This window comes from Leopardus geoffroyi, chromosome D2, assembly GCF_018350155.1.
Source record: "Leopardus geoffroyi isolate Oge1 chromosome D2, O.geoffroyi_Oge1_pat1.0, whole genome shotgun sequence".
NCBI lineage: Eukaryota > Metazoa > Chordata > Mammalia > Carnivora > Felidae > Leopardus > Leopardus geoffroyi.
The window spans coordinates 20,613,684-20,630,287 of record NC_059334.1 but is presented as its reverse complement, the minus strand read 5'-3'; the positions used below and the strand labels follow the sequence as shown (position 1 = coordinate 20,630,287).

At 39.1% G+C, this 16,604-nt stretch overlaps 1 long non-coding RNA gene across 1 annotated transcript in view; it reads right to left on the bottom strand.

Annotated features, from left to right (window-relative positions):
- Positions 1 to 1,706: 1,706 nt before the first annotated feature.
- LOC123576537 overlaps positions 1,707 to 16,604 on the bottom strand; it is a 29,898-nt gene continuing 15,000 nt past the window's right edge. The window contains exon 4 of the long non-coding RNA XR_006701475.1: positions 1,707 to 3,165. This is a non-coding gene — a long non-coding RNA (uncharacterized LOC123576537). The remainder of the gene's footprint in view (positions 3,166 to 16,604) is intronic.

The window sequence follows — 16,604 nt, the reverse complement described above, 5'->3', positions numbered from 1 at the left end:
AAAGAATACCCTTTTAGATAAATCCATACATCAAAGAACACCCTAGAGAAATTAGAAAATATTTTAAAATGAATAAAATACAACATATCAAAATTTATGTGATGAGTAAAGCAGTGCTGCAAAGGAAACTTATAGCATCAAATCCTTACAGAAAGAACATTAAGAAACTAGAAAAGGGAGAGCAAAATAAACTTAATTTAAGCAGAAGGAAGGAAATCATAAACATAAAAGCAGATGCCCATATAATTGAGAATAAACAAACAAAAAACAATAAAGTCAAAACAACCAAAATCTTGTTGTGTAAAAAGGTCAAGAAAATATAAACTAACCTATAACAAAACTGACCAAAAGACAAAAGAAGACACAAATTACAAATATCAGAAATGAAAAAGAAAATATCACTAGAGACCCTGCAGACTGTAAAAGGATAAAAGGGATACTTTGAACAACTCTACAGACAAAAATTTGACAACTTAGACGAAATGAACCAATTCCTCAAAAACCACAAATATGTATCCATGATAATAGAGATAATATGAATAGTCCAAAACTAATTTTTAATTGGATTTATAGTTTGAAACCTGGAAAAAAAATGTATCCAGAATTTCTTTCGGTCTATAGTGGGAAGATTTCAGGTTATTTTAGCTCACTGTATTACTAGTCATGGAACTCTTCTAAGTTTTTTGTAAGCCCGTTTGAATTGAGTTTTCTGTTACTTAAAGAAAGACTTCTTAAACATCATAGTTCTGTGACATTTGAAATAATATTGTAGTTGTTAAGTGTACAAATGCAATACCGTGATGACCTAATGTAGTAATTATAGAAATACTGGCAGTAGTATCATTATGGTGTAGTGGCATTAGTAGTTAAATAATAGTAATTACACCTAAGAGATACTAAGCACTTAACCTGTGGCACCCTGCAAAAAAAACTTTGCATTTGCAAAGTGTTGTAGAAGAGGAAACAAATATAGACATTATTAAGTAAAAGAGTAAAAACACAGTGAAATGGAGTATCAGGTGGGCCTTTCTGTAGATTAGTTTTCTTCCCAGCCTACTGTCTGGTTGTGATCCTTCTACTCTGGGATAGAATGGGACTAGAACAATTATCATTTTTTTCTACCCATGCGAAAATGCCTTAATGACATGCCCGTGGTCTTCAGGAGAATGCTTCCAGCCCAAGAAAAAACAAGTTCTGGCAGCATCAAGATCCTGCCAAGAAAGTAAGCCAGTTTTGTGTTTCTTCAGCCAGGATTTGCCCTTTCCACCAATTAGACCATAGAGTCATAAACTGTACTTGCTGAAAGCCTCCAGTGCCAGGTAACACACACACATACACACACACACACACACACACACACACACACACACACATACACACACACACACATACACACACCATGAACAGTGAATGAATGCAGAGTGCCTAAGAAAGCTCCCAGATTAATGGGAGGAACATCTCAATGGGGTGGTCAGTCTCTGACTAATATATTAATGACCTTCAAAAAGAATATGCAAGTTCATCTTGTTTACTTATTGAAATAAGAGCCTGAAAGGGCTGTTATGCAGTGTTTAGCAGTATTCCCATAAACTTGCTAACTTCAAGTAAGTACTTTTCATTAACCTGAAAGTTGAAAGAAAAACTTACATGCAAGTTAACTGCAAAAACAAAAAGATAAGCACCACTTATTTCTATGCTTTCTCCATTCTAATGAGGCAATAATCCAAGAAACCACATTCTTGCCCTTATAAATCAGCTACCAACATGAATGTGATTCTTCAGCTATGAGAAAATGTATTTTGAAGGATACAGGTTAGTTAATATTGGAAATTCTTGTGTACGTTGGGAGATAACACTATTTGCCCTGATAAGGACCAGTACTTTTTTTTCCTTGATAAAGACCAGTGCTTTTTTCTTCCTTTTTATCTGGCCTTGTCAAAAATCAGTCATGTCATTTTGCATTTTCCCTTTTTATCCTTCTTGCCCTTGCCAATTTGGGGGTTAATGCCAGTAACACATTTTCCTGATACAGTGGTGAATATAATATAATCCAGTATTCTTGTCCCATATGTTAAATACAATCTTGAAACAGGAAAAGTTTTTATTTAGGAACAATAAGTAAAAGTTACAATGTACAGCAGCTACAAAGCAAGAATATACTAACTGCGCCAGTGAAAGTATTTGGCTTTATGACTTTGAAATCTCTTACTGTAAATCAATTCACTGGTGTTAATGTTTATATTTCAGATGGAATTATGATGGATAAAAAGAAGAGAGGAAGGAAAGAAGGAAGGAAGGAAGGAAGGAAGGAAGGAAGGAAGGAAGGAAGGAAGGAAGAGGAAATTGGCAGATGGTTAGAAAAAAGAGAGGGAAGGAAAAAGGGGAGAAGAAACCCAGGTTGGGATTCGGGTACCTGGGAGAGTAAGCCAACTTTGAATCCTATTAAAGGAAATACAGCTAACCATGGAATTTCCAGCTACCTGTTCATTACTATTTGGAAAGCATTGCTGACATATGTAAATTTTCTCTAAGTAAAAAAGGTTCTATTCTGTGAATTCAGTGGGCTTTATGCCTGGGATACAGAGAGTTCTCAGTAAATATTTGGTAAATAAATAAGTGAACAAGGAAACATACAAGTTTCTTTTTATGTATTCATGAAACTGAAGCCTACTTGTTTAGTGAGTTGCCCAAAATCATAAAGAAAATCTTAGGTTCCTAAAGCATATTAGATGGAAAATGTAAGAAAGATAATCAATTGGGACCTAAGAGATATGGATTCTGGTTCAGGATTTGTTTTGTCATTTCACCTCTCTGGGGCTCTAAATTGCAGAAGGAAGGGACTCAACTACATTGTTTTCTGCTGTACCTTCAATGCTTAGCACAGTATCTAGTATATACCAGATGCTCAATAAACATTTAAATATTTAACATTTCCCCATCTGTAAAATCTAGTTTCCCCAATAAAAATTAAGATGTTGATACCAAGCCTTTCTGAGTGCTTTTTCCAATTCTATGTCACTGTGAGAAAGGTTGCTTGTTCCAGTCCTCATTTCATCCTCCACTTTCCAACTTCTGCTCAAGTTGTACAGGAAGGCAAGTACAGGTGAGTGAGGTTCCAACACCCTTTCTCCAATGTTATACCATCATCCTTCTGAGCTCTTATTTCTACAAGAAAAACCACAAAGATGCAATTTTAATTAAAAACAGTGAATCAATTACTTCATTGTCTATTCTGTAAAATGAATTCCAGAATCACCACAGACCTCCCAATCTCACAACCTCAGCAGTCAAAGATTTCCCAAACTTTCACATTAGGTGGTTCTAGTCATTCTTCCCTAGAAGGGAAGCCAAGGGACATTCTTTCTCCTTGTCTTCTGGGGGGTTCAATAGCAATAAACAGGTTGGAATAAAATAGCAGCAACAATGCTTCATGTATTACAGGATAGTGTCCTTGAGAGAGATGAATTCTCCCACACTATTATAGGCAGTCCTTCCTCCTCCTTTCATAATACTGCCCTAGTGAGAAAAATAGCAGAAAATCCTGAAGCATAGGCAAGAGAATCCATAGAATTGTCAGCACAACCTTCCCATTTGTCCAGAGAAGGAGGAGGACCCAACTGCCCAGAAGACCCACCCATGTTTCTCCTTTTTTGGGGACTCCTTTCCTGAGGAAAGAAAGCCCTGATGGTGGCTCACTCTCAGTGACTTTAGGGTAATGTATACTATTCTGAGGAGGGGCCTAGTCAAGGAGTCAAGAATTCCAATTTGACTTCTAACAAACTGTGTGACTGAAATAGTTCCTTTCCTCTCTGAGAATCAAATTCCTCAATTTTTAAAGCTTATTTGAACTTTTAAGTAGTTTTAAATTCCTTTATCAAAAATACCTTTCTTATTCTAGAAATAATACATAATATTGTTAAATTCTTTTAAACAAGACAAATTAAAAGAAAAAACACAATTATTCATAAATCTACCACCCAGTGATATTCACTGTTAACATTTTTGTGTATATTTTTGGATGAGACTGCTTGGGATTTTAGCATCATTGAATGTGTATCTCCTAGCGAAGGTTACCATTCAAAGTCTTCCTGAGGCTTCAGTTGTGCCAGTTGTGCCAGTTCCCTCAGTTACTGAGGGAATTACCCTCAGTAACCATAGACTATGACAGCCTTTTGATAAAATTTTTTTAACGTTTATTTATTTTTGAGACAGAGAGAGACAGAGCATGAACGGGGGAGGGGCAGAGAGAGAGGGAGACACAGAATCCGAAGCAGGCTCCAGGCTCTGAGCCATCAGCCCAGAGCCCGACGTGGGGCTCGAAGTCATGGACTGCGAGACTGTGACCTGAGCTGAAGTCAGACGCTTAACTGACTGAGCCACCCAGGCGCCCTTATGACAGCCCTTTGAATGCCCTTGGTGGTAAGTCATCTGAGTCTGCTTGTAAATATTGGAAAAGTCATTTGAAGACAAATCTGTATGATTAGAATGATCAAGTTGGGTACCTGTTTTGGAATTATTATCATTATTATCATTACTGTAAAGCTTAAAGACTATTTTTCACCTTCCTCTGGAATTTCCAAACTTTTGATGATTAAAGAAAAGAGACAGGGTAATGTATACTTTTGATGATTCAAGAAACGAGGGGCGCCTGGGTGGCGCAGTCGGTTAAGCGTCCGACTTCAGCCAGGTCACGAACTCGCGTTCCGTGAGTTCGAGCCCCGCGTCAGGCTCTGGGCTGATGGCTCAGAGCCTGGAGCCTGTTTCCGATTCTGTGTCTCCCTCTCTCTCTGCCCCTCCCCCGTTCATGCTCTGTCTCTCTCTGTCCAAAAAATAAATAAACGTTGAAAAAAAAAAAGAAACGGGGTACATTTCACTATTTTAGGGCAACATTTCCCAAGATGTTTTCTATGGCCCTACAGATGCTGGAGATGTTCCCTTGGAAAATAGAGTTGTATGGTCAAAACAGTTTAGCAAAAACTACGCAATTTACTCCCTTAAAGACTCACAGTGCATATTTAATATATTAAAGTCTCTGAGATTCCTCTGCTAATAAACCCCTTTAATTTTCATTAACTGTGTTTCCTAAACTTATTCGAGTTCAAAACACTTACTTGGGAATTTCACATTAGTTTGCCCATCAGTCAGTCATGACAGATAGTATAGTTTGGAGAGCAAGCATGCAGACTTCTATGGGCACATGAGCTTACCCTCTCAGAACCTGAGGCTCCTCTAAGATAAAGATTAAAATCTTACCTATATCACAGGACCTTTGCAACAAAATTAAACAAATCATGTGAAGAACATAGAGCAATACTGGCACAAAGCAAATGTTCAAATAAATGTGAGATTTTATTATTTTTGTTTGAAAGAGATGAGATGTTGAGGACAGGATGAGGATGGACAAAATTTGTGGAGGAGGGGAAGGGTAATGAACAGTGATTCCTCTTAACTATTGTAGCAAGTTCTTGTCCAGACATAGGAAACCATTTTTTGGCATTAAGGCAATCTGGCTTCCAGAGAAGCCATCCCGGTACAGAACATCTAATACATTTTTTCTAAAATATAACATTCATATTTTTAAATACAAGGCTGAACCAGCAGGAAAGAAGAGAAAATAACAAAAAAGTACAATCCAAAGAAGAAAGCAAGTACTAGAGGCTCATTTACAAGTCTCTAGTAGCTAACAATTTGGGTTTAATGGTTTATGCTCAAGTGGCAAAAGACAAATCCTGAAACCAGTACAATGTGGGAGGCTGTATTATAGACCACTGTATAAATTCAGTAGCCCCTAGAAGATAATGGAATAATGGGGAAAAATAATAAAGGAATGAGTGGTGGGAATACTGTGCTGTTTTACCCTTAGTTTTATATGGAGCAAAATAAGAGAGAAAAAAATTCCCCTTATAATTTGTAATTCACAATGAGCCCACCTTCACACAGGTTTGGAGTTAGAACCCATACTATTCAAGCACTCTCAGGTTGATGGTGCCATGAAACACCCAAGAGAAGCAAAAGCCTTTTCTTTCTTGAATTAAATTTTTAAAATCTTAAAGGCAGACCTCAAAGATACCCCAGAGGGATTTTAAAAGTCTCTAAGACTATTTGGAAACAAATAATCATTGTCATGATGTGAATATTCTACAGAATCATCCCTAAACAGACAGAAGATAATGGAATTACTAGATATCAAATATAAAATTAAGCATAAAGAACTTTACAGCAGTATTTAAGGTATGAACATTGGTAGGCCATTGGTAGGCCAGTGGAAAAAAAAAACAAATAAAATGTTTAAAGATAAAAAAATTAATAATTAAAAATGAACCTCATATGAAAGTTTAAACATTGGTTTAGAAACAGATGAAGAGAAAATTAGTGATCTGGAAAATACATTTGAAAAATTACACAGAATAAAGCACTTTGAAAGAGAACCCAACAAATCAATAATGAGAGATTTTAATGTACATTTCTTAGTAATCGGTAAAGAAGCAAATGAAAAATTGGTAAAGCTATAGAAGAATTTACTGAATAATCCATCAGTTTGGATTTTTGATGCCTGGGAGGGATAGCATCATCAGATGCCATTCAGCCCATAGTGGGAACTATTTTACCTGTTTTTTCCCCTGTGATAGTTAGCTTAACATGACTCTAGGGAAGGAGATTTTAAACCTCCTTTGTTCAAGAAGCCTCACTTTGTTCAAGAAGTCTTCCCACAAAACTCTCCTGGAATTAAGTATACCAGTAAGACATGTCTCTGTGACTTCTTGTTAATGTTTGTCATTTTTTTTTATTATATGAAATTTATTGTCAAATTGGTTTCCATACAACACCCAGTGCTCATCCCAAATGGTGCCCTCCTCAATACCCATCACCCACCCTCTCCTCCCTCCCACCCCCCATCAACCCTCAGTTTGTTCTCAGTTTTTAACAGTCTCTTATGCTTTGGCTCTCTCCCACTCTAACCTCTTTTTTTTTTTTTTTCTTTTTTCCTCCCCCTCCCCCATGGGTTCCTGTTAAGTTTCTCAGGATCCACATAAGAGTGAAACCATATGGTATCTGTCTTTCTCTGTATGGCTTATTTCACTTAGCATCACACTCTCCAGTTCCATCCACGTTGCTACAAAAGGCCATATTTCATTTTTTCTCATTGCCACGTAGTATTCCATTGTGTATATAAACCACAATTTCTTTATCCATTCATCAGTTGATGGACATTTAGGCTCTTTCCATAATTTGGCTATTGTTGAGAGTGCTGCTATGAACATTGGGGTACAAGTGCCCCTATGCATCAGTACTCCTGTATCCCTTGGATAAATTCCTAGCAGTGCTATTGCTGGGTCATAGGGTAGGTCTATTTTTAATTTTCTGAGGAACCTCCACACTGCTTTCCAGAGCGGCTGCACCAATTTGCATTCCCACCAACAGTGCAAGAGGGTTCCCGTTTCTCCACATCCTCTCCAGCATCTATAGTCTCCTGATTTGTTCATTTTGGCCACGCTGACTGGCGTCAGGTGATACCTGAGTGTGGTTTTGATTTGTATTTCCCTGATAAGGAGCAACGCTGAACATCTTTTCATGTGCCTGTTGGCCATCCGGATGTCTTCTTTAGAGAGTGTCTATTCATGTTTTCTGCCAATTTCTTCACTGGGTTATTTGGTTTTTGGGTGTGGAGTTTGGTGAGCTCTTTATAGATTTTGGATACTAGCCCTTTGTCCGATATGTCATTTGCAAATATCTTTTCCCATTCCGTTGGTTGCCTTTTAGTTTTGTTGGTTGTTTCCTTTGCTGTGCAGAAGCTTTTTATCTTCATAAGGTCCCAGTAATTCACGTTTGCTTTTAATTCCCTTGCCTTTGGGGATGTGTCCAGTAAGAGATTGCTACGGCTGAGGTCAGAGAGGTCTTTTCCTGCTTTCTCCTCTAAGGTTTTGATGGTTTCCTGTCTCACATTCAGGTCCTTTATCCATTTTGAGTTTATTTTTGTGAATGGTGTGAGAAAGTGGTCTAGTTTCAACCTTCTGCATGTTGCTGTCCAGTTCTCCCAGCACCATTTGTTAAAGAGGCTGTCTTTTTTCCATTGGATGTTCTTTCCTGCTTTGTCAAAGATGAGTTGGCCAACGTTTGTGGGTCTAGTTCTGGGGTTTCTATTCTATTCCATTGGTCTATGTGTCTGTTTTTGTGCCAATACCATGCTGTCTTGATGATGACAGCTTTGTAGTAGAGGCTAAAGTCTGGGATTGTGATGCCTCCTGCTTTGGTCTTCTTCTTCAAAATGACTTTGGCCATTCGGGGCCTTTTGTGGTTCCATATGAATTTTAGGATTGCTTGTTCTAGTTTCGAGAAGAATGCTGGTGCAATTTTGATTGGGATTGCATTGGATGTGTAGATAGCTTTGGGTAGTATTGACATTTTGACAATATTTATTTTTCCAATCCATGAGCAGGGAATGTCTTTCCATTTCTTTAAATCTTCTTCAATTTCCTTCGTAAGCTTTCTATAGTTTTCAGCATACAGATCCTTTACATCTTTGGTTAGATTTATTCCTAGGTATTTTATGCTTCTTGGTGCAATTGTGAATGGGATCAGTTTCTTTATTTGTCTTTCTGTTGCTTCATTGTTAGTGTATAAGAATGCAACTGATTTCTGTACATTGATTTTGTATCCTGCGACTTTGCTGAATTCATGTATCAATTCTAGCAGACTTTTGGTGGAGACTATCGGATTTTCCATGTATAATATCATGTCATCTGCAAAAAGCGAAAGCTTGACTTCATCTTTGCCAATTTTGATGCCTTTGATTTCCTTTTGTTGTCTGATTGCTGATGCTAGAACTTCCAGCACTATGTTAAACAACAGCGGTGAGAGTGGGCATCCCTGTCGGGTTCCAGATCTCAGGGAAAAAGCTCTCAGTTTTTCCCCGTTGAGGATGATGTTAGCTGTGGGCTTTTCATAAATGGCTTTTATGATCTTTAAGTATGTTCCTTCTATCCCGACTTTCTCAAGGGTTTTTATTAAGAAAGGGTGCTGGATTTTGTTAAAGGCCTTTTCCGCATCGATTGACAGGATCATATGGTTCTTCTCTTTTTTTTTTGTTAATGTGATGTATCACGTTGATTGATTTGCGAATGTTGAACCAGCCCTGCATCCCAGGAATGAATCCCACTTGATCATGGTGAATAATTCTTTTTGTATGCTGTTGAATTCGATTTGCTAGTATCTTATTGAGAATTTTTGCATCCATATTCATCAGGGATATTGGCCGGTAGTTCTCTTTTTTTACTGGGTCTCTGTCTGGTTTAGGAATCAAAGTAATGCTGGCTTCATAGAATGAGTCGGGAAGTTTTCCTTCCCTTTCTATTTCTTGGAATAGCTTGAGAAGGATAGATATTATCTCTGCCTTAAACGTCTGGTAGAACTCCCCTGGGAAGCCATCTGGTCCTGGACTCTTATTTCTTGGGAGATTTTTGATAACCGATTCAATTTCTTCACTGGTTATGGGTCTGTTCAAGCTTTCTATTTCCTCCTGATTGAGTTTTGGAAGAGTGTGGGTGTTCAGGAATTTGTCCATTTCTTCCAGGTTGTCCAATTTGTTGGCATATAATTTTTCATAGTATTCCCTGATAATTGTTTGTATCTCTGAGGGATTGGTTGTAATAATTCCATTTTCATTCATGATTTTATCTATTTGGGTCATCTCCCTTTTCTTTTTGAGAAGCCTGGCTAGAGGTTTGTCAATTTTGTTTATTTTTTCAAAAAACCAACTCTTGGTTTCGTTGATCTGCTCTACAGTTTTTTTAGACTCTATATTGTTTATTTCTGCTCTGATCTTTATTATTTCTCTTCTTCTGCTGGGTTTAGGCTGCCTTTGCTGTTCTGCTTCTATTTCCTTTAGGTGTGCTGTTAGATTTTGTATTTGGGATTTTTCTTGTTTCTTGAGATAGGCCTGGATTGCAATGTATTTTCCTCTCAGGACTGCCTTCGCTGCGTCCCAAAGCGTTTGGATTGTTGTATTTTCATTTTCGTTTGTTTCCATATATTTTTTAATTTCTTCTCTAATTGCCTGGTTGACCCACTCATTCGTTAGTAGGGTGTTCTTTAACCTCCATGCTTTTGGAGGTTTTCCAGACTTTTTTCTGTGGTTGATTTCAAGCTTCATAGCATTGTGGTCTGAAAGTATGCATGGTATAATTTCAATTCTGGTAAACTTATGAAGGGCTGTTTTGTGACCCAGTATATGATCTATCTTGGAGAATGTTCCATGTGCACTCGAGAAGAAAGTATATTCTGTTGCTTTGGGATGCAGAGTTCTAAATATATCTGTCAAGTCCATCTGATCCAATGTCTCATTCAGGGCCCTTGTTTCTTTATTGACCGTGTGTCTAGATGATCTATCCATTTCTGTAAGTGGGGTGTTACAGTCCCCTGCAATTACCACATTCTTATCAATAAGGTTGCTTATGTTTATGAGTAGTCGTTTTATATATTTGGGGGCTCCGGTATTCGGCGCATAGACATTTATAATTGTTAGTTCTTCCTGATGAATAGACCCTGTAACTATTATATAATGTCCTTCTTCATCTCTTGTTACAGCCTTTAATTTAAAGTCTAGTTTGTCTGATATAAGTATGGCTACTCCAGCTTTCTTTTGGCTTCCAGTAGCATGATAAATAGTTCTCCATCCCCTCACTCTCAATCTAAAGGTGTCCTCAGGTCTAAAATGAGTCTCTTGTAGACAGAAAATAGATGGGTCTTGTTTTTTTATCCATTCTGATACCGTATGTCTTTTGGTTGGCGCATTTAATCCATTTACATTCAGTGTTATTATAGAAAGATACGGGTTTAGAGTCATTGTGATGTCTGTATGTTTTATGCTTGTAGTATTGTCTCTGGTACTTTGTCTCACAGGGTCCCCCTTAGGATCTCTTGTAGGGCTGGTTTAGTGGTGACAAATTCCTTCAGTTTTTGTTTGTTTGGGAAGACCTTTATCTCTCCTTCTATTCTAAATGATAGACTTGCTGGATAAAGGATTCTCGGCTGCATATTTTTTTCTGTCTAGCACACTGAAAATCTCGTGCCAATTCTTTCTGGCCTGCCAAGTTTCAAAAGAGAGATCAGTCACGAGTCTTATAGGTCTCCCTTTATATGTGAGGGCATGTTTACCCCTTGCTGCTTTCAGAATTTTCTCTTTATCCTTGTATTTTGCCAGTTTCACTATGATATGTCGTGCAGAAGATCGATTCAAGTTACGACTGAAGGGAGTTCTCTGTGCCTCTTGGATTTCAATGCCTTTTTCCTTCCCCAGTTCAGGGAAGTTCTCAGCTATTATTTCTTCAAGTACCCCTTCAGCACCTTTCCCTCTCTCTTCCTCCTCTGGGATACCAATTATGCGTATATTATTTCTTTTTAGTGTATCACTTAGTTCTCTAATTTTCCCCTCATACTCCTGGATTTTTTTATCTCTCTTTTTCTCAGCTTCTTCTTTTACCATAACTTTATCTTCTAGTTCACCTATTCTCTCCTCTGCCTCTTCAATCCGAGCCGTGGTGGTTTCCATTTTGTTTTGCATTTCATTTAAAGCGTTTTTCAGCTCCTCGTGACTGTTCCTTAGTCCCTTGATCTCTGTAGCAAGAGATTCTCTGCTGTCCTCTATACTGTTCTCAAGCCCGGCGATTAATTTTATGACTATTATTCTAAATTCACTTTCTGTTATATTATTTAGATCCTTTTTGATCAGCTCATTAGCTGTTGTTATTTCCTGGAGATTCTTCTGAGGGGAATTCTTCCGCTTGGTCATTTTGGATAGTCCCTGGCGTGGTGAGGACCTGCAGGGCACTTCCCCTGTGCTGTGGTGTATAACTGGAGTTGGTGGGCGGAGTCGCAGTCAGACCTGATGTCTGCCCCCGGCCCATGGCTGGGGCCACAGTCAGACTGGTGTGTGCCTTCTCTTCCCCTCTCCTAGGGGCGGGATTCACTGTGGGGTGGCGTGGCCCGTCTGGGCTACTTGCACACTTCCAGGCTTGTGATGCTGGGGATCTGGCGTATTAGCTGGGGTGGGTAGGCAAGGTGCACGGGGGCAGGAGGGGCAGGCTTAGCTCGCTTCTCCTTAGGTGATCCACTTCAGGAGGGGCCCTGTGGCAGCGGGAGGGAGTCAGATCCGCTGCCGGAGGTTTGGCTCCTCCGCAGAAGCACAGAGTTGGGTGTTTGCGCGGAGCGAGGAAGTTCCCTGGCAGGAACTGGTCCCCTTTGGGATTTTGGCTGGGGGATGGGCGGGGGAGATGGCGCTGGCGAGCGCCTTTGTTCCCCACCAAACTGAGCTTTGTCGTCCGGGGGCTCAGCAGCTCTCCCTCCCTTTGTCCTCCAGCCTTCCCGCTTTCCGAGCAGAGCTGTTAAGTTATGACCTCCCAGACGCTAAGTCGCGCTTGCTGTCGGAACACAGTCCGTCAGGCCCCTCCGCTTTTGCCCGCCAGACTCGGGGGCTCTGCTTGGCCGGCGAGCCGCCCCTCCGCCCCGGCTCCCTCCCGCCAGTCCGTGGAGCGCGCACCGCCTCTCCGCCCTTCCTACCCTCTTCTGTGGGCCTCTCGTCTGCGCTTGGCTCCGGCGACTCCATTCTGCTAATCCTCTGGCGGTTTTCTGGGTTATTTAGGCAGGTGTAGGTGGAATCTCAGTGATCAGCAGGACGCGCGGTGAGCCCAGCGTCCTCCTACGCCGCCATCTTCCCTCCTCCCTCCAATGTTTGTCATTTTGCATAAGTTCAGTTGTTTTTTTCTTTTATTTCTATTTGGCTTTCAATGTAATACATGCACATTATAAGACAATTTGTGAAAATATATATAAGGCCCCCACCCAAAACAAAAAGAAAAAAAGAAAATTAAAATGATCCACGAACACATTATTCAGAGGTAAGCATTATTAGTATTTTATTATATTCTTGTCATTTTTCTATGTGTAATCTTGTTCACTCACTGTTTAACACTTATCACATGGCTCACACTTCATTTAAGCAGCATGGAGGTAGCAGTAGCGAAAAGTAAAGTCTCTGTCCTCTTGGCACTTACATTTTTTTCTGTACTTCCATATATGAAATATACATATTTTCAATTTAAAAATAAATGAAGATAAAAGACCAGATGAGATACTTAGTAATTATTCATGTTATTCTATCCCTTATTTCCTCAGTGACGAACTAGATAGCTATAATCATGGTATTCTTCATATCACCAGGCAGAGTATGGTAGATCCAAAAGTTAAGAGGGTCAAAGGGAGCAGGGAAAAGGCAAAAGGCAATTGGGATCATGGGTCTCTCTCAATTTGGGGCAGGTCTTAGTGTATTGGCAAACCTAATGTATTGGAGGAGCACAGGAAGCACTGACTTGTAGTGTTTGCTAATTTCCATGGTACAAATACTCCCATGTATCCAATTTAAAGCTTTCATGTTTTAGAAAACATACTTATTACTAACCTTCAAGAGCTAGTACAAACCAGCTCCAGCACAAAATGCCTGGCCCTGATAGAACCCTTACATCCTCTGTCTCTTAGTTCTGGTGGTGCCCTGGAGAATGGAACCTTCTCTCAGCAGGAAGAAAAGAAAGAAGGCTGGGATGCTAGAGATCAACCTCACCAAATCCTCCTTTTGGTCTAATCCACTTTGCTTTTTAGAATCCTGTTCTGCTCCCTGGCTAATCAGGGGCTTTGCCTAGAACAAATGGAAGACCTACTATATACCTACTATGGTATTGTGTGGAACACAGAAAACGCACAGTTGTGATCCTCACTCTCCACCAGCTCACCATATAGTGGAGTAGGGAATCAGAAATATTGCTAAGTGATTATTTAAAAATGCAGAGAAAATGAACCCACTTGGAGATATGATTATTTCCAAAAGTTCAGATGCAGTATAATGAGGTCTCTTACGTCAGACATGTGACATGAGAGAATCAAAGCCCTTACTCTGTCATTTGAACTTCTGTGGTTGTTTTTTGTTTTGTTTTTGTTTTGTCTTGTTTTTTGTTTGTTTGTTTTTTGCAGTTTCTATGGTCTTAAGCAGCTAATTAGTAACAAGAATTAAATAAGACAATGCATGGAAAGTCATCACATGGTGCCTGACACACAGTCAAGTACTCAATGCTACAGTTAATAACAGTATTGTTATCAATAGTATATATAGTACCACATGAACAAAGACAACAAAACAGAAAAGACTATAGCTATTTCATGGATTAGCCAGTAACTTGGTTTTTATTAAAATCTTTGTGATTAATGGAAGATTGCAAAATTATTGTAAGTGCATTAAGAACCATGCTGAGGAGTTTGCACTTGTTTTTTGTTTTTGTTTTTAAGAGAGAAGCTCATGCAAGTGCCTGAGTGAGGGAGGGGCAGAGGGAAAGGGAGAGAGAATTTTAAGCAGGCTCCACACCCAGTGTGGAAACTGACGCAGGGCTTGATCTCAAAACTGAAAAAATGACCTGAGCCAAAAATCAGAAGTCAACACTTAATGGACTGAATCACCCAGGTATTTCTGTATGTGGTTTTATAAATGATGACGAAGCAATAGAAATTCAGTGACATGATCTGAGCTGCATTTGGGGAAGATCAAGCTTGAATTATGGCTACTTTCACTGACAGGTTTGGTAGTTTTTGCTGATATGAGTAGATGAAGGCAATGCTGTTTGTGGCCACAGAACCTGGGCAGTCAGGAATTTGCCTTCAGAGATCTCCCTGCAGCCTCATCTCTGGGGATGATTTGCCTTCAAAGCAGACAGCATGTATTTTCCTGAAGCTACGCCAAGTCCTTTTTCCCTTTCTTACTTTGCTATTTTTTGGCTCATAGAGTCACTAAATATAAGCAACTTTTGAAAAGATCTCCAGCCCGCTCATTCCAGTGAGTGTAAGAGTTATCTAGGAATTGAAGATGCATACTAAAGTTCATCAAGATAGGCCTGCTTCCATGTCACAGTCTGTAATATCTTTGTCCAAGTTTTGGGGGTAACCAGGTCCTAACAATAGCTTTTCACATTTCTCATTATCTTACATAAGAGGCAATACTTTTCTCAAGTTTGTTGACATATGAAGCAAATAAGCTGTTGGAGAAGTTTGTTGCAAAACTGGAAACAAAATGTATCTCAAATAGTTTACAAAGGCTGTGAATCAGGGGTTGGGAGGTGGCCCAAAATTCCTGCTTCCTGTCGAAAGCACATTCAGCTCAGTGGGATGCATTTGTCTGGTTGTGATATGTAAATGATCTCCACAGTGTATTTATGCTTGAAAATTTCACTGATTCCTGTTATTTCAGACCACATACACCCACACAACTATGATTACTTGGAGTCCTTGACTGGAATATATCAGGAGTAATTGGGCTGGTATGCCATCTTTTGTTGATAATTGGAAACTTTTGGACACAACACAAGAAGTTAGCAGATTCCCCTGAACCTAGCCATATGTTTGAGCAGTTATAGCAACAACAATTTTCTGCATGCTCCTAGCTGGAACTCAAGAAGGACTTTATGACTACTGTACAGGTCTAGCCCTAATGGTCTCCAAAATATTATTTCATAAACAGAAACAAGATCTTTACCTGACAAATTATTAATAGACCTAGTTAGGACACCATGTTGCACAAAATCTATTCAAAGGGCCTCTTTTTTATTTTACTAAACTATAATCAAGACACAGGGAAAAGATAAAGGTTTCCATTGCAAGGCAAATTAAACACCCCAATGAAATTTATCATGTGGACTGATTTAAACTGGAGGACTCAATAGGATGTTAAATATTTTTTGCATCTAATTATAAAAGTGAAAGAAGGAACACACATGGAGTTGATTGTGCTTTGCATAATTTTGGGAAAAGAAGGGTTTTATTTTTTAATATACCACATTTCCATCCCCTAAACACTAGTCAAAGAGAGATTTCTCTAGAAAAATCCATCAGATCAAAGTCAGTCATTCAAAAGGAGGAGGCAAATTTGATTCACAGGATATGAAAACAAAAATTTAATTAAATAGTAAGAATAAACACAATAAAGGTTTTTAAAATACCCTAATATGATGTATATCAAAGAAAGCAAATTTATATGAAGAAAACATGGCATAGGAATTATTCAGATAGTATGAAATAACAGCACCAATATCGGATGAGGTTAAACAAAAAAAGCCAAGATGATGAAAACTTTAGCTGGACTTTGAGTAGGTCTGTAACTTAGTGGAAGGGAAGGACTATGATTAATTTAAACAACTTGGGAAGGGGAAGATGGTGGTGGAGTAGAAAGACCCTAGGCTTGCCTCATCCCATGAATACAACTAGATAACTATCATGTCATCCTAAATACCTCCAGAAATCTATATAAAGACTGACAGAACAAGCTCTACAACTAAAGGTAGAGAAGAGGCCACATCAAAGAAGGCAGGAAATGTGGAGACATGGCTTGGGTGAGAAACAGATCATGGCTGCTGTGGTGGGGAGGGAGCCATGGTTGTGGAAAAGAACAAGAGACAGACCGACAGAGAACCCACACAGGGAAAATGAATCCCCGTAACAATTTACTTGAAAAGCTAGAGGAGCCAAATTTCATGAGTTCTTGCCATCAATGGTACTTAGAGCCTGGAGTTTTA